Here is a 22,870-nt window from a genome sequence, read left to right as displayed (position 1 = left end):
TGGGACAAAGGGTGGAGGGAGGAGTGTACAGTATACGCAAAATTCCTCGCAGCACTTTCCTCAAGCATTTTTCTCATTGTTACCATTTAATGAACATAAGATGCTTTCAAGTATCTTTTAGGAAGGGTGTAGCTATCATAAAATGAGGTGGTGAAGATAACTCGGGTTTTGCCTGTTGTTCTTTTAATGCCTCACTTGCCATTATTATATGTAAAAAGCAAAACAGATAAGCTAATGTACATTAGCTGTTGCAATAAAATAAGTTTTAAAAAAAGCACATGTGCTGTGTGCTTTATATGTTTTTTGTACCTTTTCGTTTTATATTTTCCTTGAGCAATAATATTCATCTCATGTATTTCACTTCCACTTATGGCTAATTACACATCCTGGTTCCTGTAATCCAAATAATGTTGCTAATATATTTTTTGTTTCTGATTCTCTGATAATTTTTAAAGAATTTTAGCGATTTTTATTGACCTAACAGCTCCTTGGTGTTCCACTTTAATAATAAATCCTCAGTTAGGGGCTTCATAAATGTCTAACTTCTTAGTTTTGTGATAGAATAGAAACTTCCAATTTAAAGGCTTTTAGTGTCATAATGGGGAAAACACACTGCATATCACTATTTACCTAAGGGCTACTAGGGGACCAAATCTCTATTACAGTAAGAATTTTGGAGGAAGTTTTTATTGTATTAAAGGCTATAACACAAAAGATGTCGTAAGATTTCTTTCTGGTCTAGTTTTTTCCCAGAGTTGATGTTTGTAATCTATTATACGTGAGTACCTATAAACTCCATGAGAACAGGAGTCGTATTTCCTTGTTCAGTGTTTTATCTTGTTCAGTGTCCAGCATGGAGCCCGCTCATGGTAGGTGTGCAGTGAATATTTGTTGAGTCGCTGTCAGGCATTGGTAGGTGAGAGCCCGGAGGAGAGAGGAACAGGAAGGAGTGTGTGATTATCTGAAGCACCAGCTACTTGCATTTTACAGGAACCAATTACAAACTGTTTTGGCCATCACTGTCTAGAATGTACTTGTATAATTGTGTGAACTTTGAAAGCTGAATATCATATGTAAAATGACAAATCTTGAGCCTAAGCACCTAACAATTAACTGTGCAGAGGAGAAAACTGTGTGTGTGTGTGTGTGTGTGTGTGTGTCTTGTGTTTTTCATCACTAGCCAGAGAGGACTATATTTGTTTAGTATGAAGAAGTTTTATGATGTGCAAACTTTGCCCAGAGAGCAGAGTTAAAACCATGAGAGAGAAGCACCGTGAGAGCTGACCTGCTCTGTATGAGAAAGGAAGAAGAATGTGGATGAGTTGAAGAGAAAGATGAAAGGGAGAGGGAGAGAGGGAGAACTGGTCAACCTGTCGAGGCTGGAGGAAGTTTACATGAGAAATTCCAAACAGTGGGAAGGCTAAAAGGCTTTCTAAGTAATGTCTAATATTCAGCTTTAATCTCCATGCTTTCTGTGCCAGAAGCCTCCACATTCACCCCCAAACCCTCCGTCATCTACTACAACAACAAAACTGGCCTGACTTGGGGCTTGTACCCACATGGAAATGAAACATTGCATCCAGGAGGGCAGGGTCAAAAAATAAATCAAAGAATAAAGACAGAGGCCACGTTCTATGGGCAGCGGGGAAAGACTGAAGAACAAAGAGTCTGGGAGCCAGAGGGGTCTTGATATGAAACCTTCAGGACTTGCCAGAAAACTTGGGAAAGGCTGTTAACAAACTAAGATAGGGAGTCTCAGCTTGTTTATTAATATCACGAAGGCAGCAAGGTGACTTCAAATGACATCTGGGTTCCATTTCTTTCGCCCCCAGCTCTGAGGGCCTCCAAGTGTCACACACAGAGCCATGACTTTAGAAATGGAAGGTCAGCATCCCCTCATGCATATTATGAGGCCTGGACATTTAATACCAAAGTTTCTTTTGTCACCTCATGGAGTGTTTTGAAGTTCTGTGCAACTCTGAACAAATGTTTTCTGCTCCCCTTTTTATCCAGTTTGTTAGTGAATAAAATAGAAGGGCTTCTCCAGAGTCTTAGATCTTTCTATGATGATCCTCAATGTACTTAGCATTGACAATGGGCCAGACACTGTTCAAATTACAAGTAATGAACCAAAAACAGTGCTTGCTTAAATCCAGAGCAATAGTTCCAAAATCTGGCTTCTTTCAGAACTATCAGGTAAGTTTTATAAAAAGGAAGATTCACTTTGTTATAAAGCAGAAACTAACACACCATTGTAAAGCAATTATACTCCAATAAAGATGTTAAAAAAAAAAAAAAGATCCCAAAGAACCCACTCTAGACCTACTATATCAATAATTTCCTTTATGACAACACAGATGGACCTTGAGGGCACTATGCTAAGTGTATTATGTCTGAGAGAGAAAGATAAATACTGTAAGATCTCACTTATATGTAGAATCTAAAAAACAAAACCAAAAAATAAACTAAAAAAAAAAACAATTTCACAGATACAGAGAACAGATTGGTGGTTGTCAGAAGAAGGCGCTGGGGTGCAAAATGGGGGAAGGGAGTCAAAAGGTACAAACTTCCAGTTATAAAATAAATAAGTCATGGGGATGTAATATACAGCAGGGTGACTATAGTTAATAATACTATATTGCAGGGCCTCCCTGGTGGCGCAAGTGGTTGAGAGTCCGCCTGCCGATGCAGGGGATACGGGTTCGTGCCCCGGTCTGGGAGGATCCCATATGCCGCAGAGCGGCTGGGCCCGTGAGCCATGGCCGCTGAGCCTGCGCGTCCGGAGCCTGCGCGTCCGGAGCCTGTGCTCCGCAACGGGGGAGGCCACAACAGTGAGAGGCCCGCATACCGCAAAAAAAAAAAAAAAAAAAAAAAAAAAATACTATATTGCATATATGAAAGTTGCTAAGTTAGTAAATCTTAAAAGATCTCTTCACAAGAAAAAGAAATTCTGTAACTATGTATGGGGATGAATGTTAACTAGACGTATTGTGGGGATAATTTCACAATACATACAAATATCGAATCATTATGTTGTACACCTAAAACTAATATAGTGTTGTATGTTAATTATACCTGAAAAAGGAATGACGGACTGAGACATGCCATAACATGAATGAACCTTGAAAACATTATGCCAAGTGAAAGAAGGCAATCACCAAAGGCCACATATTATGAGTCCACTTATATGGAGTGTCCAGAACATATAGAGAAAGAAAGGAGATGAGTGGCTGCCAGGCTTGAGGGGAAGATGGATGGGAATACGAGGTTTCTGGGGATACAGGGTTTCTTTGGGGGCTGATGAAAAGGTTCTGAAATTAGACAGCAATGATTGCAGAACCTTGTGAATATACAAAAGCCATTGAATTGCTCATCTTAAAAGGGCAAATATTATGGCATGTGAACTATATCTCAATTCAAAGTATATATTTAAAAAATTTTAACTGGGGGCTTCCCTGGTGGCGCAGTGGTTGAGAGTCCGCCTGCCGATGCAGGGGACACGGGTTCATGCCCTGGTCTGGGAAGATCCCACATGCTGCGGAGCGGCTGGGCCCGTGAGCCATGGCCGTTGAGCCTGCGCGTCCGGAGCCTGCGCTCCGCAACAGGAGAGGCCACGATAGTGAGAGGCCCACATACCGCAAAAAAAAAAAAAAAAAAAAAAATTTTAACGGTATCACTAAAGAATAGTTCTGCCTATTGCATTACAAGGAGGAAAAAATTAAATGGGGGAAAGAAGGTTTTTGAATTATGAATTCCTGAATTTTTTTTTTTAGATTCACCAATTATTAATATTTAGCTTTATTTGCTTTGGCATTCACTGTCTCTCCATATATACATGTTTTTTTCTCCTGAACCCCTTAAAGGTAAGGAGACATTGTGCCCTTTTCCCTGTAAATAGTGATTACTTCCTAAGAGCAAGAACATTTTCTTAGCAAACCACAGCACAGTGGTCTAAGTCAGAAATATAACATTGATACTGTTGACTGATCTACTGTCCATAGTCAAATTTTGCCACTTATTCCAGTAACATCCTTAATGGCTAATTTTTTCAGCCCAGGAACCAGTCTACAATCATGCGTTACACTTAGTTCTCATGTCACTTTGGTCTAAATATGAAATAATTCTTCAGTCTCTTTTGAACTCCTGAATTTTAAGGGAAAGGATTTTATCTTATCCATCAGTGTAAGGCCAGGAGCTATTATGCTTCTTAGCCTGTATACTACACCCTCTGCACAAGTTAAGATGTTTCCCATTATCAGTTAAGGAAAATTCAAACTCATCTAAATAATGAGGACTTATTGGCCCACTTGACTGAAAAGTGCAAATTTAGACTTCAGGTAAGGCTTGGTCATCAAGGATCCAATTTCTTTCTATATCTCATTTCTGCACTTTGTACAACTTTGACCTCTGACCAGATTTCTTCTTCCTCCTAAGATGGCACCTGGTAGTTTCTAGAGCTACAAGCTTCCTCATTTAAGTTCCTGGCAGCTTACTGAAAATCCAGATGGTCTTTATCGGGCTGACTTAGGTCTTGCACCATAACAAAAGGAATCCCTGAATTTAGCAGGACAGTGTCAGAGAATAAAGGAAAGAGGCCCAGAGCAAGAAGCAAAGCTAAGTTCATTTTCTTCCTGAGAAGAAGAGAGCCTCTCACTCAGAAACTGACTAAAAGAAAAAGGGATAGACATGTAGGAATACAGAGGCATTTATTCCATATTAGCAGGGATTCTAGGCTTTGAGTGCTGATTATTTTGAGGAGGGAGGGAGGCTGAAAATTCCCCCTTTTGGTGGATAATTTTTTAAGTTTATGAGACAAAGTGCAGGCATGGTTTTCCAAGAGATCCCAAGTGAGATACTTGAGGCTCCATCCGGCTCTTGCAGCAGGCACTTTATGGGCAAGCATAGGGCTTGGCAATTATGTATTTTTTATAAAACAATGGTAAAATGGCATTTTTCACAGAACTAGAACAAAAAAATTCACAATTTGTATGGAAACACAAAAGACCCCGAATAGCCAAAGCAATCTTGAGAAAGAAAAACAGAGCTGGAGGAATCAGGCCCCCAGACTTGAGACTATACTACAAATCTGCAATAATCAAGACAGTATGGTACTAGCACAAAAACAGAAATACAGATCAGTGGAACAGGATAGAAAGCTCAGAGATAAACCCATGCACATATGGTCACCTTATCGATGATAAACGAGGCAAGAATATACAATGGAGAAAAGACAGCCTCTTCAATAAGTGGTGCTGGGAATACTGGACAGCTACATGTAAAAGAATTAAATTAGAATACTTCCTAACACCATACACAAAAATAAACTCAAAATGGATTAAAGACCTAAATGTAAGGCCAGACACTATTAAACTCTTAGAGCAAAACATAGGCAGAACACTCTATGACATAAATCACAGCAAGATCCTTTTTGACCCACCTCCTAGAGAAATGGAAATAAAAACAAAAATAAACAAATGGGACCTAATGAAACTTAAAAGCTTTTGCATAGCAAAGGAAACCATAAACAAGACGAAAAGACCACCCTCGGAATGGGAGAAAATATTTGCAAACGAAGTAACTGACAAAGGATTAATCTCCAAAATTTACAAGCAGCTCATGCAGCTCAATATCAAAAAAACAAACAACCCAATCCAAAAATGGGCAGAAGACCTAAATAGACATTTCTCCAAAGAAGATACACAGATCGCTAACAAACACATGAAAGGATGCTCAACATCACTAATCTAATTAGAGAAAGGCAAATCAAAACTACAATGAGGTATCACCTCACATTGGTCTGAATGGCCATCATCAAAAAATCTACAAATAATAAATCCTGGAGAGGGTGTGGAGAAAAGAGAACCCTCCTGCACTGTTGGTGGGAATGTAAATTGATACAGCCACTGTGGAGAACAGTATGGAGATTCCTTAAAAAACGAAAAATAGAACTACCATATGACCCAGCAATCCCACTACTGGGCATATACCCTGAGAAAACCATAATTCAAAAGAGTCATGTACCACAATGTTCATTGCAGCTCTATTTATAATAGCTAGGACATGGAAGCAACCTAAGTGTCCATCAACAGACGAACGGATAAAGAAGATATGGCACATATATACAATGGAATATTACTCAGCCATAAAAGGAAACGAAATTGAGTTATCTGCAGTGAGGTGGATGGACCTAGAGACTGTCACACAGAGTGAAGTAAGTCAGAAAGAGAAAAACAAATACCGTATGCTAACACATATATATGGAATCTAAAAAAAAAAAAATGGTTCTGAAGAACCTAGGGGCAGGACAGGAATAAAGACGCAGACGTAGAGAATGGACTTGAGGACACAGGGAGGGGGAAGGGTAAGCTGGGTTGAAGCGAGAGAGTGGCATGGACATATATAGAGTACCAAATGTAAAATAGATAGCTAGTGGGAAGCAGCTGCATAGCACAGGGAGATCAGCTCTGTGCTTTGTGTCCCCCTAGAGGAGTGGGATAGGTAGGGTGGGAGGGAGACGCAAGAGGGAGGAGATATGGGGATATATGTATATGTATAGCTGAGTCACTTTGTTATACAGCAGAAACTAACACACCATCGTAAAGGAATTATACTCCAATAAAGATGTTAAAAGAAAAAAATAAATAAATAAACAATGGTAAGGAAATTCCCTGGCAGTCCAGTGGTAAGGACTCTATGCTTTCACTGCTGAGGGCTTGGGTTCCATCTCTGGTGGAGGAACTAAGATCCCTTGGCCAAAAACAAACAAACAAACAAACAAAAAATGGTAAGCACTTATTATTTGAAACCAGTGAGGGTCCACCCCTGGGTGTTGGGTGGGCTCAATACCACCAACGTGAATGAAGAGACGACTGTTGAAGAGGAAATCAGGTGCCCAGTACTCTCTGAATTCACTCACTGAATGAATAAGAAAGACAACAAGACAGTAAGGATGACCTTGACAGCTGTGCACAAAGGAAGACAAGTACACAAAGTTAGGACTGGGGTTGTGTAGGGATCCCTAGACCTCTTGGAGATGGTTTTCTGGACAAGAGACAACCAAAAAATGTGCCAATGTTACCTTAAGTAATTTATCCACTCAGGTTCCTCCCCACCCTTTCTACATTTACAGATTTGCAAGTTAAAAAAATTTATTGAAATGCCGTCAGGCAGTGAGATATTTCTTTATTTGCTAACGGGGGTAATTGGGAGTTTATTTTCATCAGATTCTTTGTGTTGGCAACAGCATAAGAAACCCCAGAGCAAGAGACTTTCTGAAGGAAAATTGCAGAGTAAATTCCAAATGACTGAAAGTTCACCAGCAAAAGGGGCATAAACAACCAACATTTTCTCTCCTCATTCTGTAAAGCTATCTTGCTTCCTGTTCCTAAAATGTTTCCAAATTTAAAACTGATTTCTCAATCATTGAATTTTTTAAAGCACGTGGGCAAACACATTGAGTTAACAAGTGTGTACTCAGATAGTAAGTGAAGGCCACTCAGCAAACTTCGGGATTCACGCTTCAGAGTCAAAGAGAATGTAGCCTGTCTCTGCTGTCCATTGGCTACGTGACCTGGAACACACTGCTTAAACTCTCTGTCTTGTCCCCTTAAAATAACTGGGACAATATCTCCCTAATAGGGTTGCACTGGAGACCAATGGAAATAATGCCCATAAACCACTTAGGCCAGTGCCTAGAAAAATCACTCAGTATTTGCTATGTTATAATTATCATAATTCATGGGAAATCTGTTCCAAACACCTGAAATGCAACCATTTACTTAAATGTTATTTAATATCCCTCATGTGACTCTAAAATGTAGACATCTGAGAAATGAGGTAGCGCTTTCCTCATCCATCAGTTGCAAAAACTGAGGATAGAAGACAACATACCAATAAATCTGTAGCAAAATCAAAATTTCCTCCTGTCAATCATCCGTACAAGTGAAAACGGCCAATGCACAGAGACATTAACCCTCAGAACCAGAAGAGGATGCATTGACTAACCCCGTGTTTATCTGATAGAACTACCCAGGCCTAGGCAGTCAAGGAGGGCAAAAATCAGCCAAATAACTATTTAATGATCTAATTAATTAAAATAGATCTCATGGCCTCCTCATAAAAGTAATAATAATAACAAGCTTATATATATATGTATATATATATATGTGATATTTCCAGGTATTGTTCTAAGTACTTTCCATATATTGATTCATTTTCATATAGTGACTCTTTCCATATGTTGGCACAATACATGACTTTCCATATATTGACCCCATCTATTGACTCATGGTCTTCACGACAGCTCTTGACAGACGGGGACACCGTGGAACTGAGCAGTGCAGCGACCAGCAGGGGCAAGGTTGGGATGCACACCCTGGCCACGTGCCTCAGTGTCTGCGTCCTACCATTACACTCTATGCCCTACACAGCCCAATATGTGCGGCAGCCATATTTAAATTTTAAATTAACCTAATTATGCCAAGGGGGAGGGATGGATTGGGAGTTTGGAATTAGCAGATACTAACTATTATATATAGAATGGATAAACAACAGGGTCCTACTGTATACCACCGGGAACTATATTCAACATCCTCTGATACACTATAATGGAAAAGAACATGAAAAAGAATGTATTTATATGTATAACTGAATCACTGTGCTGTACAGCAGAAATTAACACAACATGTAAATCACCTACACATCAATAAAATAAAATTTTTTAAATACATAAATTAATTAACCTAATTAAAATTAAATAATATTACAAATTCAGTTCTTCAATGGGGCTAGCCACAGTTCAAGTGCTCAACAGCCACACGCGGCTCATGGCTTCCACTGGACAGAGCAGATGGAGAACATTTCCATCATCACAGATACTTCTCTTACAGCCCTGTGCTCCTGACCATGACACTGCACTGCGGCGTGGACTCCAGCAGTCCGTCCGCTCTACCCACCCATCGTAATGGTTACACTTGAATTCAAAACATATTTAGGTTATCTCATTCTCTTATTGAGAAAACAGCTAACTCAGGGCCTACATTTCACACAGCTACTCAATATAACACATCCAAGGGTGCAAAGCAACCTTCTGAGACAATCATTTTGCATCCGTGTAATCCAAAACTTAAGCTCAGATAGGACTCAAGGAAAACAAATCACACGCAGAGGGTGAGGTGGAGTGCTGTTGGTGCGAATCTTGCAGTGGAATCACATTGCACCATGTCTGTGCTTGTCTGTTCCTAACCGAAGTCAGGAGCCCCCAAAGCAGAAATGATTGATGACCATCAGTTGTTTTCCATCAACATCTTTTCTTTCTACTCTTCTTTCCTTCTCTCATCCTCCTACTTCATTTCTGCTTTTCTTCTAACTCCCTCTGAAAGTACCACAGTCTTTTCAGGATCCAAGTCTTTCACAATGTATTATGAGAATTAGGGAATGTGTTCTTCCTTTAAAACCCCTCCTCCTTCTCTGTCTCCACCTCCTCTTCTTGCTTTTCACTGATAGCAGCTGCCATAACAGCAAACCTATCATATGCCAGAGCACTGTGCAATGCACCTTATTCTATTATCTCATTTAACCTCAGAACAGCCTCATCTGGTAGGATTACAAAATCTATTTACAGAGAGAAAACCAAGGTGTAACCTACCCAGGCCGCATAATAAGAGGTGAAGTCTGGATGTGGATTCAGGTCTGCATGCCTCCAAGGATTGTGCTCTTTATTGATGTAGTAGGCTGTCCTCGGCATCCTCAAAACAGGATCACCTGGAATAGTGGAAAGAGCTTTTTACTAAGGGAATAAAAAAACCTTGGTTTTCAGCCTATTCCAGAATAAATTCAACTGTTATTGTGGGGAAATTACTTAATGTCTCTGGATTTCATTTCTTATTTGTCAGATGAGGAGCTGAGGGAGAGGATTTTTGAAGCCCCTTCCAGCTCAAAACTAGAATCCTATTCTACCGATATAAATATATTTTAATTTTTCTCCTAAGTATATGACTTTTACCACATTTTAACTGATGACAGCTAGTATTTACTGGTTGTCACTATGCGCCAGGCATTTTACACACAGTATCTCATTTCATCTTTATCACAACCTTGAGAGGTAATTTCATTGTGGATTAAATTAATTCCATGGTGCAGAAATTGAGACTCAGGGCAGCTAAGTAACTTGCCCCAACTATGAAGGATGGAGGCTGAACCCAAACTCAAGGCATCTGGCTCTGTACTCAAAGGCTGCACTGACTCTCAGTTGTACCCACAAGTCCTCCCCTGGCCATATGCTAGACTTTTCACAGCACACAGATATCTAGCAGTAGAGAATAAGAGTACAGAAATATATTAACTCTCCAGACAAAATTCAGAACAGAGGAAAAACCAAGCAAACATATTTTGATGACAAGCCTCTTACCAGTCTGTGATGCAGGAGGCATATTCAACTTTTACCTGCCTCATTCCTCCTACAGAATAAACTTTCATTTGTGAATTAAGCTGACTTTCATGGAATCTTCAAAAAAATCATATGAAGAACACTGTACTAGCTCCATTAAGCTTAAAATCTCATATAGTTTTTTAAAATTGGCATTTCTCCCTACACGTTTAATAATAATCTTTTTTCAGTGTGGGTAAATCCTGGCTCAATAATACTATCGAGGGCTTCCCTGGTGGCACAGTGGTTGAGAGTCCGCCTGACGATGCAGGGGACAGGGGTTCTTGCCCCGGTCTGGGAGGATCCCACATGCAGCGGAGCGGCTGGGCCCGTGAGCCATGGCCACTGAGCCTGTGCGTCCGGAACTTGTGCTCCGCAGCGGGAGAGGCCACAACAGTGAGAGGCCCGGGTACCGCAAAAAATAATAATAATAATAATAATAATAATACTATCGACAAATGAACCTGTAGCACTTTAACTGCCTAAAGTTGGTGGACACTAAAAGCCTCATACGGGATCTGAGCCCCTCCCATGTTTGGGAAAAAATAGTGGTTTATAAGGGCAATTAAGACATTTCTGGAACCATCGCTCAACATTCTCTTGGGACTAGGATCTCTACTCACCTAAGTATGTAAGGCTATAAACTGTTTTCTTTTTAGCTTAATCAAATGTGTCATAGGAAAATCCCTCTTGTGGAGCAAATATATGGATAGATATGTGATGAAGCAAATATAGTAATATTTTAATTATGGAACCTAGGTGGTGGCAATATGGACATGTACTGTACAACTCTTTCAACTTTTATATTTGAAAATTTTACAATTAAATGTTGGGAGAGAAGTCCCTCTTATAAAATATGTATTGTATATTCTACAAATACTTATTGACTCCCTACTGTATACCAGGCACTGGTATATGCTAAACAAGAGGCTTAGGGTTTAATGCAACAGTCCTGCAGCACTGGCTTAGGCTAGACTTGGAGCCCAAAGCCAAGGACCAGATATTCTTTCAGTTGAAACAGGAAAACCCCCATGGCCTACCCAGCCTGAGAAGGCCCCAGTTATGTGCCTGCTGACTGTGACCCAATCAAAGACTGTCACATACATTTGCAAGTCAATCAGAAAACTCCTGGCCCACAGCGCACTCCTACCACCTCCATACCACTTCCCCAAATCCCACCCTAAAGGGAAAAAAATCCCTCCCAAATTGGACATGGACCAAAAGCTGTTTGAATTTCCTCCTTTTGCTCTATAAAACTATCCTTTCAAATCCCTTTGTGTCTCCAGCAAAAGGAGTGAAATAATAGCTGACTCCCTCACTACAGGAAACTCTGAATAAACAGACTTTGATGAAGTCTACAGTGGTCTTCAACCATTTGATAGTCCTCAACTACCATCATCGATATGCTTCATTAAAATCAGTTGTGACAACCCTCTAAGAACACATAGGGCACCTGTATTTGTTTCCCCCTGTGTTTCCACTCTCCTTGGATTGCAGTCTGCTGTTAAGAGAGATGGTGACACAGTTACAGGTCGCTTGCCCAGAGTGGCACATAACCCAAGGTAACTCCTTGAGAGCCTGTCACTTGAGAAGGTCATCTGCCTCTTGGGGAAACTTGTTGAAAATAGCTGAGTATTCATCAGTGTGCTCCTAAATGCTTTGCCCTCCCCAAAGTAAAGCATAAGGAAGTGTCAACACTGAGGGCTGCCTGTGGGCTGCATATTTACTTTGTGAAACAGTGGCCTGAATAATCATGACTGAGTCACTCTAGGAGACTCAATAAAAAGCATGGCATTGGTCCACATGTTTTGATTCAATATCTCCCATCCCATCTGACCAAACACTCAAATAACTCACTCCTGATGTCTCTTCTCATGATTTCAAACCAAAGTGATTAAGCTCTCCTCCTTGAAACGCTCACAGTTATAAGCCCTGGAAAGAAGGCATGAAGGAAAGGAAGACAGGGAGGGAGGGAGGGAGGAAGGAAAGAAGGAAGAAGATAGCCCTGTTTTACCATCTCTCCGAACATGGAGAGGAATATGATCAAAGTTCCTTGCAAGGATATATCCTCAACATTTTAATTTTAAAGATGCCAGTCACAAGGGCAAATAACACCATTTGTTTCTTTCTGTTTTATACTGCATCACATTTTTCAGAATTATTGCTGTGCTTCATATATAGTTCCCCTCCAAATTTTTTGACAGAGACTTACTATCGCTCACTTCTGAATCAACAAAGCCTAACGCAAAAGGGAAGACCTAGCAGTGTAATACCCAGTCAGTGCAATAGTCCTTTTTGTCATTTTATCCAATAGGATTTTGGAGTTTCACTGTTAGTATGATATTTTGAAATCTGATAGGAGCTATCCACCTAAGACAATCAACACCCTTCGGACACGCTCTTCAGAACTGGCTGACTTGTGAAATGATGTGTGTGTGTCTGTAGATGTCTTCACAAAGAACTAGGTGAGGTCCTCTGAGATTCCTACAGGTGGGAAATTAGAAAAGTGACTTCTAGATTCTTCTAAAAAGGTTTCTATTAGTATAATGTTCTGATGAGTATCATGGCTGCAAAAGGCTAACCCCATGAGTCCATCGGCTTGGAACGCCTGTCACACTTTAGGTCCCTAGGGAAAGATCCCCACTCATGATGCAGTCAGGCTGTGCATGCAGCAGCCTCCGGCTCCGTTTAAATACACTGCTGACCTACTGCCTGACACTGGAGGCAGCGTTCCCACAGACCCAGCTGGCCAGCCAGGTCAGCACAGCACAAAATGAGCCACCTTGGGACCCAGAAGCTGCTCCTCAGCCTTTAGCTCAGATCCTCTACAGGTCGGGCAGGGTTGAGGGGGCCCTGGTTCCAAAGGGGAGGCCAGGTGCCCAGGCGCCATACCGGGGGCCCAGAAGTGACCGGATGAGGCCCAGACCCATCTGACAACTGAATGAATTTGCCCCTCCAAGGTTCACTTTATCATCCAAATGAACCTTCACTTCCTCACCAAAATTGGGAATATATGTAAAACGACACACATAAAACTAGAAAACAAACTTCCACTCTGCACAGAAGTAAACACGCATAGGAAGGCTACTATCGCTTACTTGAAAAAGAAAAGAAAATGGTAGCTTCATTTTTGACATCTAATCGTTTCGACTTACATTAGCTATGGCAATAGATTGAGAATAATGACCAACAAACGAAACACAGATACCATAACCTGCCTGACTCTGATGGGTGTGGTGTCCACCGTGAGTTGCTGAGGCAATATCACTTCCCTGTTTCATCCTCATTTAGAGAATTTCAATTCTGACAGGAATGGCACTGGGCCCAGAGAACAAAACAGTCATCAGAACCTATTGCAGCTGAAGGTCACTGTGGGACACGGTTCAGGGCAAGAAGATGTACATTTACTAGGGTGTCTGGAAATGTTCCAAGTCCTGATCTAGCCACTTATTCTTCCTCATTCGTCTTCCTTCTTTGTTTCTGGAATGCTAACATGATTCTTAGATGCTCAGCCATTATGCATGAAGGACAGTGAAGTAAAAGGGTGAAATGAGCCCGGCCCCAGAACAGCTGCACTGGACCCTGAGATGACCACCTCCATACTTTTTGCAAGAAAAATGAAACTCCTTATTTGTTTAAGCAGTATCAAAGTTCCTGCCCCTCTCAGCTAAATCTATCCCAAGTAAAGAGTGTGGATCAAGAAACACCAACATTTCCCAAAATTCTTTGGGTTTTATTCACATCAAGTGGTTCTCTTTATTTTCAGATCAAGGAGATCACCTTCAGAAAGATGTGCTCATTGTCTCCAACCTGACCTCACTAGGAGGAAGACAGGTTTGGGGTCCTGGCATTTTGGCAATTAAGGTGAAACTAAAGGAGAGTCAAACTCCATCACACTTCTCTTCCAAGGTGAGCTACTGAAGTCAATATTTTATTGAATACAATAAAAACAAAGAGAAATGTCCAGGATAATGATGCCAGTGTATGTTTCCTATGTTCCTATCAATGGGAAAATATTCTAGAATTAACACATAGAGTTGATTGTATTGTATCTGCCTAACGACAAGGTCATCCTATGCATTCTCCGACTATTTAGGGCAAACAAAATATAAATTTCAATGTAAAAGTATGGAATTCAGAGAAACAATGATTTAAAAGGAGAGATCCATGAATTTCAGATGAATTCCAGCTGTCAGTGGATATATATCAAACATGTTTTGGACAGAAAACTTATTGTCCTGGTACCTTTGGTCATTCAGAGCCTAGAAATGAAATTGTTCACGCCTAGTCCCTAGATTTCAAACTGCTACCCCTTTAATTGTTCATCCTCATTTATAAAATCAGTAGGATTAATGGTCATCTGTCTCCTTCCAAGGCAGTTATGAGAAACAGATCAATGCCAGTACAACTTTCCCCCTCAATTCTTCAGCTTGCAGTTTTGTGGTGCTTTACTAGGTAAACGTCAAAGTGATTTAAATGGACCTGTTCCATCCACTCACGTACAGGAGCTGATTACCTTTCAAAAATACTGTAACAAAGTTCAGAACCCCATTCTTCCATGCTCGATGGGAAGTGTCAGCTGCCTCGGCGGTAAGTTTGTCAGAGTCCATTTCCAAGAGTGAGGGAGGCTGTTGGCAGACACTGCTGTCCGTAAATGGAGAAGGGAAAGAAAGAAAAGGAGCTTGTTAGTTGCAACACACACTTTGGTTGGCGATTCCTCATCCTTTCTCCTTGCCCACCTCCTAATGTAGATGCTAAAAAAGCGAGATCCTTCCTTTTCTAGCCACTTTTGTAGCTCAGAGAGGCCATGAGACCCCCTTCTGCCGAAAGAGATGTAAGGCAGAGGGACTTCTGGGAAAGACTTTTGTTCCTGGATAAAAGGAAACAGGTACGTGAGAAGAGCTGCCTCTTGCCACCTTGACCGCTCTCCTCCTTCTGACCTCATACACGGCCGCATAAAGGCTTGCTGTCTGTAGGTGTGGCAATCACCTGGTGACCATGAAGCCTGACACCTAAGGATAAAAACTAAATAGGCTACAGATGTTGAAGCATAGGAAAGAAAGAACATGGGACCCCCATGATACTAAGTCACAAACCAATCTGGAAACACCTCCCTCTAAATATTTTATTAAGTTTGCAATAAATGTCCTTTTTTAACAGGACACCTAAAAGAACAATACTGACTCGGATTCAGCATTGGGACCTACAAAATTATAGGGGTTCTAAAAACAAAACACAAAAATAACTCAAGAACTGGCAACAGTTACGGCCGAATCCATGAATAATCAATTTAAACAGCTCGTTAGTTCATGGAAATATTTACCTGGCAGAGGAAGAACCAGCTGGAACAATTCCAGGGTTCCTGAGCCTCCGTGGCAATTTAGAATGAGTGCCAGACTTCTCTGGAAGGAATTTCACCACTCCCTCTTCATTGAGAACGTGCTTATTTACCCTACAGGCACAGGTATAAAGATCAAGGAAATCATGAGAATCATTTCTTAGATTTATATAGCAAATTATCTCTTGATAATTTTGTTTTTAATAATAATTAATCTTTGCAATATCCTTGTGGGGGAGAGAAGGGATAAAGAATAATTACTGCCATTTTAGAAGGAAAAGATACAAAGAACAGGAAATTAAGTGATCACCCATACATCACAGTCAACATGTAGCCCCACGTAAAGACAGCCAGTAAGCCAGCAGAGATTAGATTCCAGTTACCTTAAATCCCAGGCCTCTGTCCCTCAGGCGCTCTTTCCTGATGACAGCAGATGATCCAAATGAATCACTCAGTTCCTTACACCTCCCAGAAACTAGGACAGGATTCAGAGGGGACACAGACAAAAAGGCAAGTCAAACCAGCTCATTGAAATCATTGTAATTAAGGCACCATAGTCATTTTTTGTCTCCTAAACATTTGGAATTAAAAAAAGAAAAAACAATATAAGGAAAGCACTGATACCAAGTAATGCTTAAAAGTCACAGATATTTGCAAATATTGTCTACAAAATAAGCAAAACTAGAGCAACTAGTAGCAGCAGAGAGGGAAGAGATGGTTTACACATATATTAAGCACTATTTGAGAGGTAACTGAGGTTAAGTGAGCAGTTTGTTTTCATGTGTTAATAAGGCATGCCACAACTCTTTCAAAATAATGCGAGGTGGCTGGGAATAAAGTCTACATGAACCATATGGCCTCTAGAATATCAATAGTACTGCCTGAGTGCAAACCCTTGCCTTGTCACATACTAGCCACGTGATTTAACTGCTCACTGCCTTAAGCTAACTGATCGAGTTTACTGTGGGAGCAGTAAGAGCACCAACCTCAAAGCATTCTTACCTCATCTAAGTTAATTTATCTGAGGAAGCCCAGAGAACACCAAGCAAGATAAATGCCCAAAAAACTACACCTAGGTGTATCATTTTCAGATTACAGAAAATCACAGATTAAGAAAAACCAAGAAAGTCCTGAAAGCAGCCAGAAGGGAAAAACACCTCACCTACAGGGAAACAAAGATAAGAATTACATCTAACTTCTCCTCAGAAACCATGCAAACAAGGAGAAAGTGGAGTGAAATGTGTAAAGGGTTTAGAGGAAAAAACCTCACCAACCCAGAATTCTGTACCCTATGGTTTTTTTTTTTGTTTTTTTTTTTTGCGGTACGCAGGCCTCTCACTGTTGTGGCCCGTCCCGTTGCGGAGCACAGGCTCCGGACGCGCAGGCTCAGTGGCCATGGCTCACGGGCCCAGCCGCTCCGCGGCATGTGGGATCCTCCCAGACCGGGGCACGAACCTGTGTCCCCTGCATCGGCAGGCGGACTCTCAACCACTGCGCCACCAGGGAAGCCCCAGTACCCTATGAAATTATCCTTTAAAAGGAGAAACAAAGTACTTCTCAGACAAACAGATATTGAGAGAATTTGTTGTCAGCAGACTATCCTTATAAGAAATATTAAAAGAAGTTCTTTAGAGAGAAGGAATATGAAAGAGGTCAAAAATTTGTACCTACATAAAGAAAGGAAGAGCATGGAAGAAGGAAGAACTGGCTGTTTTGTCACAGTTGCTTAGACTGATTCATGAAACTTTTAAGAGGAATTTTCAAGGTGAATTAATGTGCCACTCAAGATCAGTCTTACGTCTTTAGGTTCAATTATTTTAATGCTGGTGATAATCACATGCATGAGCCTCCCTACCGTGATACAGCAGGTCTGGGGTGAGGTCTGGCCATGGGACTAACAGCTCCTCAGGTAACTGTGCTGTGCAGCCAGAGCTGGGGGCCATGGCCCTCAACCATTTTTGGAAACTGGCAGGACCTACATGCCATCTTAGGCAGTAAACCTTACCCAGATCTTTGCAACACCAAAGGCTGTTCCCAACTTCTAGGGGCTGCCCATATTCCTAGAGTCATGGCCCCCTCCCTTCATCTTCAAAGCCAGAAATGATTGGTCAGGCCCCTCTCATGTCTTGCATCTCTCCCACCTCCACTGTGGTCACATCTCTCTCCCTCTCTCTCTTTCTCTCTCCTCCCTCTGACTTCAGCCAGGAACAGTTCTCTGTTGTCAGAGGTTCATATGATTAGATTGGATCCACTTAGATAATCAAGGATAATGTCCCAATCTCAAAACCCTTAATTGAAACACATCTGCAGGGACTTCCCTGGTGGTCCAGTGGGTAAGACTCCATGCTCCCAAAGCAGGGGGCCCGGGTTCGATCCCTGGTCGGGGAACCAGATCCTGCATGCATGCCGCAACTAAGAGTTGCATACCACAACTAAGAAGTCTGCACTTGCAACTAAAGATCCCACATGTTGCAATGAAGATCCCACGTGCCGCAACTAAGACCAGGTACAACCTAAATAAATAAATAAATAAATAAATAAAACAAAAACCAGAGCTTCCCCCAAAGCATTAAAAAAAAAAAGGAAGAAAGAAAAGAAACACATCTGGAAAGTCCCTCTTGTCATGTTACTTAACATATTCACATGTTCTGGGGATTCGGACCTGGACATCTTTGGGGCATCTACCTATCACACTCACTACTCCCCATCCCAATTCCAAAGTCTTTTTAAAATTATTTTACTAGTGTATATTATTATTTCTGAATTTCTTGTTTGAGCCTTAACAGATAAAGATTTCACTCTTTTATGTGCCCAAACATTCACATACATACACCCTCCTCCTATCCCCATTCTACAAATTTCCCAATTAGTTAACCAAATATTCTCTCCAATTTTTGGTTAAATCATTATCCAGGTGTTTACATTATTATAAGCATGCCAATATTTTTATAACTAAAATAGATATTATGCTATGATTATTTTTTCTTTCTTACATATATGTCATTTCTTTCATTCACTTAATTTTCCATGTATCAATCATCTTTGAGGTTCTCATCAAAATTGGGAATCATTTCTCAGTACATTCAAACACAGCAGAAAATCTAGTAATTTTTCTTCTTTTCTTGAAAATACCTCTCCTTGCCCTTATGCCCTTTCATTTAAACTTAGATTGATTGTTCTCGAATCTATTATAGCTAATGACCTGGAGATATTCTTTTGGTATCACTTCCAGGATTCCCTTCACATTTCTCTTATGTTGATGATTAACTGTCCCTTTTACTCCCTCTTTTTTGTTGGAGCACATGCTCCAGTACCTCTCTGAGAAAAGGTGCATGATTTTGTTTAGCTTGCATGTCTTAAAATATTTTTATTCTACCCTCATATTTATTTAGTGTTCGCACTCTATATAGTATACTGGGTTGTAAATCTTCCTCCCTGTCTCCAAAATGACATTGAGATTTGAGAGACAATCATGTGGAGAGTGGTCTATATGGCATCTTGTAGTTATGGAGTAACAGAGAAGGACAGTTTTGAAGGAGTTACCCAGAATGACACCTCCACCACAGCATGCTCTCAAGAAGATCAGTTTTAGAAAACAACAGACATAGTACTTGACAATCTGGGAAATGACTCCCTGAAATATCTATGCTTCCATATTTTAAAATAGTTTTCATGTACTTAACCTCTAGACTTTTATATACTTAACCCCATTTGAGGACTACTGTTTTAAAGAATTAACTCTTTCTGGAAATGTGGGACCCAAAATGTAGAGAGAAATAAAAACCCTAGCTTTCTTACTCTCTCCTTATTTTTTACTTTTCACCCTTTATTTACTTTTTATAGAAACAAAGAGCTTTAGCTATTTCTTTCTCCTGTAACACCTCCTGCTTCCACCTAATAGAACAGTAGGAAAAGTGGTTCAATGGCCTCTGTGATTCTGATGTTCAATAACCTAAATTTCTCTAGATTCTAGAATACTCAAATATAATCATCAATGATTACAATTTTCCTTTCTTATTTTTCATTTTAAAATTTATGTTGGGCCAAAAAAAAAAAAAAAAAAAAAAAAAAAAGCAGCAGCAGGGAGGAACATGGTGGAAGAGTAAGACACGGAGATCACCTTCCTCCCCACAGATACATCAGAAATTCATCTACACGTGGAACAACTCCTACAGAACACCTACTGAACGATGACAGAAGACCTCAGACTCCCCAAAAGGCAAGAAACTCCCCACATACCTGGGTAGGGCAAAAGAAAAAAGAATAAACAGAAACAAAAGGATAGGGAAGGGACCTGTACCAGTGGGAGGGAGCCGTGAAGGAGGAAAGGTTTCCACACACTAGAAGCCCCTTCACGGGCGGAGACTGCGGGTGGTGGAGGGGGAAAGCTTCGGAGTAGCGGAGGAGATCACAGCAACAGGGGTGTGGAGGGCAAAGCGGAGAGATTCCGGCACAGAGGATCGGTGCCCTCAGGCACACACCAGCCAGAGAGGCTTGTCTGCTCGGCCGCCAGGGCGGGTGGGGCTGGGAGCTGAGGCTCGAGTATCCGGTTTCAGTCGGAGCACAGGGAGAGGACTGGGGCTGGTGGCAGGAAGAGAGCCTGAAGGGGTTAGTGCACCATGGCTAACCCGGAGGGAGTCTGCGGAAAAAGTCTGGAGCTGCCGAAGAGGCAAGAGACTTTTTCTTCCCTTTTGTTTCCTGGTGCGCAAGGAGAGGGCATTAAGAGCGCTGCTTAAAGAAGCTCCAGAGACAGACGCGAGACACGGCTAAAGGCACAGACACCGGAGATGGGCGTGGGATGCTGGGGTTCCTGCTGCCGCCGCCACAAGGCCTGTGTGCGAGCGCAGGTCACTGTCCACCCCGCCTTCCGGGGAGGCTGTGCAGCCCGCCACTGCTGGGGTCCCGGGACCCAGGGATGGCTTCCCCAGGAAAGCGCACAGAGCACCTTGGGCTGCTGCAACATCACGCAGGCCTCTGCCACCGCAGGCCCGCCCCGCACTGCATGCCCCTCCCTCCCTTCTGCCTGAGTGATTCAGAGCCCCCGAATCAGCGGCTCCTTTAAACCCGTCCTGTCTGAGCGAAGCACGGACACCCTCCAGTGACCTACGTGCAGAGGTGGGGCCCGGTCCAAGGCTGAGACCCGGGAGCTGTGAGAGCAGAGACAGGGAAATCTCTCTGTGCAGCCTCGGAGGCAGCGGATTAAAGCTCCACGGTCCACTTGATGTGCCCTGTGTCTGTGGAGTGCATGAATGGACAGAGAATCATCCCAAATTGAGGAGGTGGACTTTGAGGGCAAGATTTAAGACTTTTTCCCCTTTCCCACTTTTTACAACAAACTATCCCAAATTAAGGATGTGGACTTTGAGATCTAGATTTCAGACTTTTTCCCCTTTTCCTCTTTTTACAACGAATTATCCCAAATTGAGGAGGTGGACTTTGAGAGCAAGATTTTCGATTTTTTTCCCTGTTCTCTCTTTGTGAATTTGTATGTGTATGCTTCTGTGTGAGATTTTCTCTGTATAGCTTGGCTTCCACCATATGTCCCAGGGTTCTATCTGTCCGTTTTTTTTCAATAATTACATTTTAATTTTAATAATGCTAAAAAAAAAAAAAAAAAAATTTATGTTGGAAACATATATGGTCCTGTTTGCAAGATATGAAATTTTAAGATTTATATGTACATTATAGATAGAAAAGATTCATGATATTTAAGGATTTTAAGATAAAGATGATTTTAAGGATTGAAGATAATGAAGAAAAGAAAGACTACCCTTCTCTTTATTGTGAATAATTTTGGCATACATGTCTACTAAAGAAAATTATTATTAATTTTAGTAAAATGTTAATGAAAGTCATCATGTCCTAGATGCTGAATATTATGGCAATGTTATAACCTTAATTTGTGGGTTTTTATAATCTCTTTGTGGAGCCCAGACAGCTATACAGAGAACAGTTAAGCAGTCTATGATTAATTGCTAAAATGAGAGCTAGGAACATATAATATCTGATTCAGTATGATGTAAGACCTAGACTATTAGGAAATTTGCTCCAGAACTTTATCCTGTAACTTATTTAGATGAAAAATAAAATTTACTAATCGGTAAATTGCTGAGAAATGCAACTGAAAACTTTATACAAAAATTCAAACAGATTACCTTAATATATGTTCAACCTCTGGGTCTAAGCATATTCATTTCTACCACAAGCTCTGAATAGGAACAAACATTATGATACTAAAACTGAATTTTTAGCCTAAGGCTAACATGGAAATGAAAACTGAAAAACATAAGTACAGTACATTTATTTCTTTTACCCAGAGTTTTACTAAGAGTTTTGAGTTATTTGAACATTTAGACCTCTTACACTTCAACTTCCTCTGAAAACAATAGAAATATATTCCCACCCTGTTACAGTTTTATCACCCAGTTCCTATAGAGAAATCCTTTCAACTGAAGCAGTTTAACAAAAAGGTTAAATCCAAGATGCTACCAATTAATGATGAAGGTTAGCAATTTAGTAGTTGATAAATGTTACATCTTTAATGTACTTAGATGAACTCTTTCGTACCCTTGAGCTAATAACTCATATTAATTAAATTATTAATTTAGTTAAACACAGAATTAACATTTAATCTTCTCATCCCACGGCAAATGTATCTTCCCATCACACAGCAAATGCACATAGCTTGAAAAGCCACAAATGAATAGAAATAATATAAACGTGTAAGTATTTCAATATGTAAAGAAGAAAAAAAATCAATATCTGGTTCAAATTGTTCTAAAAACTCAAGTTCAGACTTCCCTTTCTAGTTGGCATTTGCCAAATTTCTGGATTCCACCAATTGTCTTTAAGTTCTAAACAGTGAAAAACTACTTCCTCAGAAGCAGACCAAAAAAAGAAAGAAAATGAAATCACTTTTAAAGCAATCAAAACCAACCATCAACCATCACTACCGGGGAAATAAGTAGTCAGGATTTGAGTGAGACCTTGAAGGCATAAATATAAACTTCTACATACCACGCCTTAGCTATGCTTCTCAACTGAAGGCTCTAAAAATTACATGGTTTCCAATAAGTGAATTACATTCGTATTTTTTCCATAATCAA

The sequence above is a fragment of the Mesoplodon densirostris genome, chromosome 15, assembly GCF_025265405.1.
Source record: "Mesoplodon densirostris isolate mMesDen1 chromosome 15, mMesDen1 primary haplotype, whole genome shotgun sequence".
In the NCBI taxonomy this organism is placed as follows: domain Eukaryota; kingdom Metazoa; phylum Chordata; class Mammalia; order Artiodactyla; family Ziphiidae; genus Mesoplodon; species Mesoplodon densirostris.
This window is presented reverse-complemented; position numbering follows the sequence as displayed.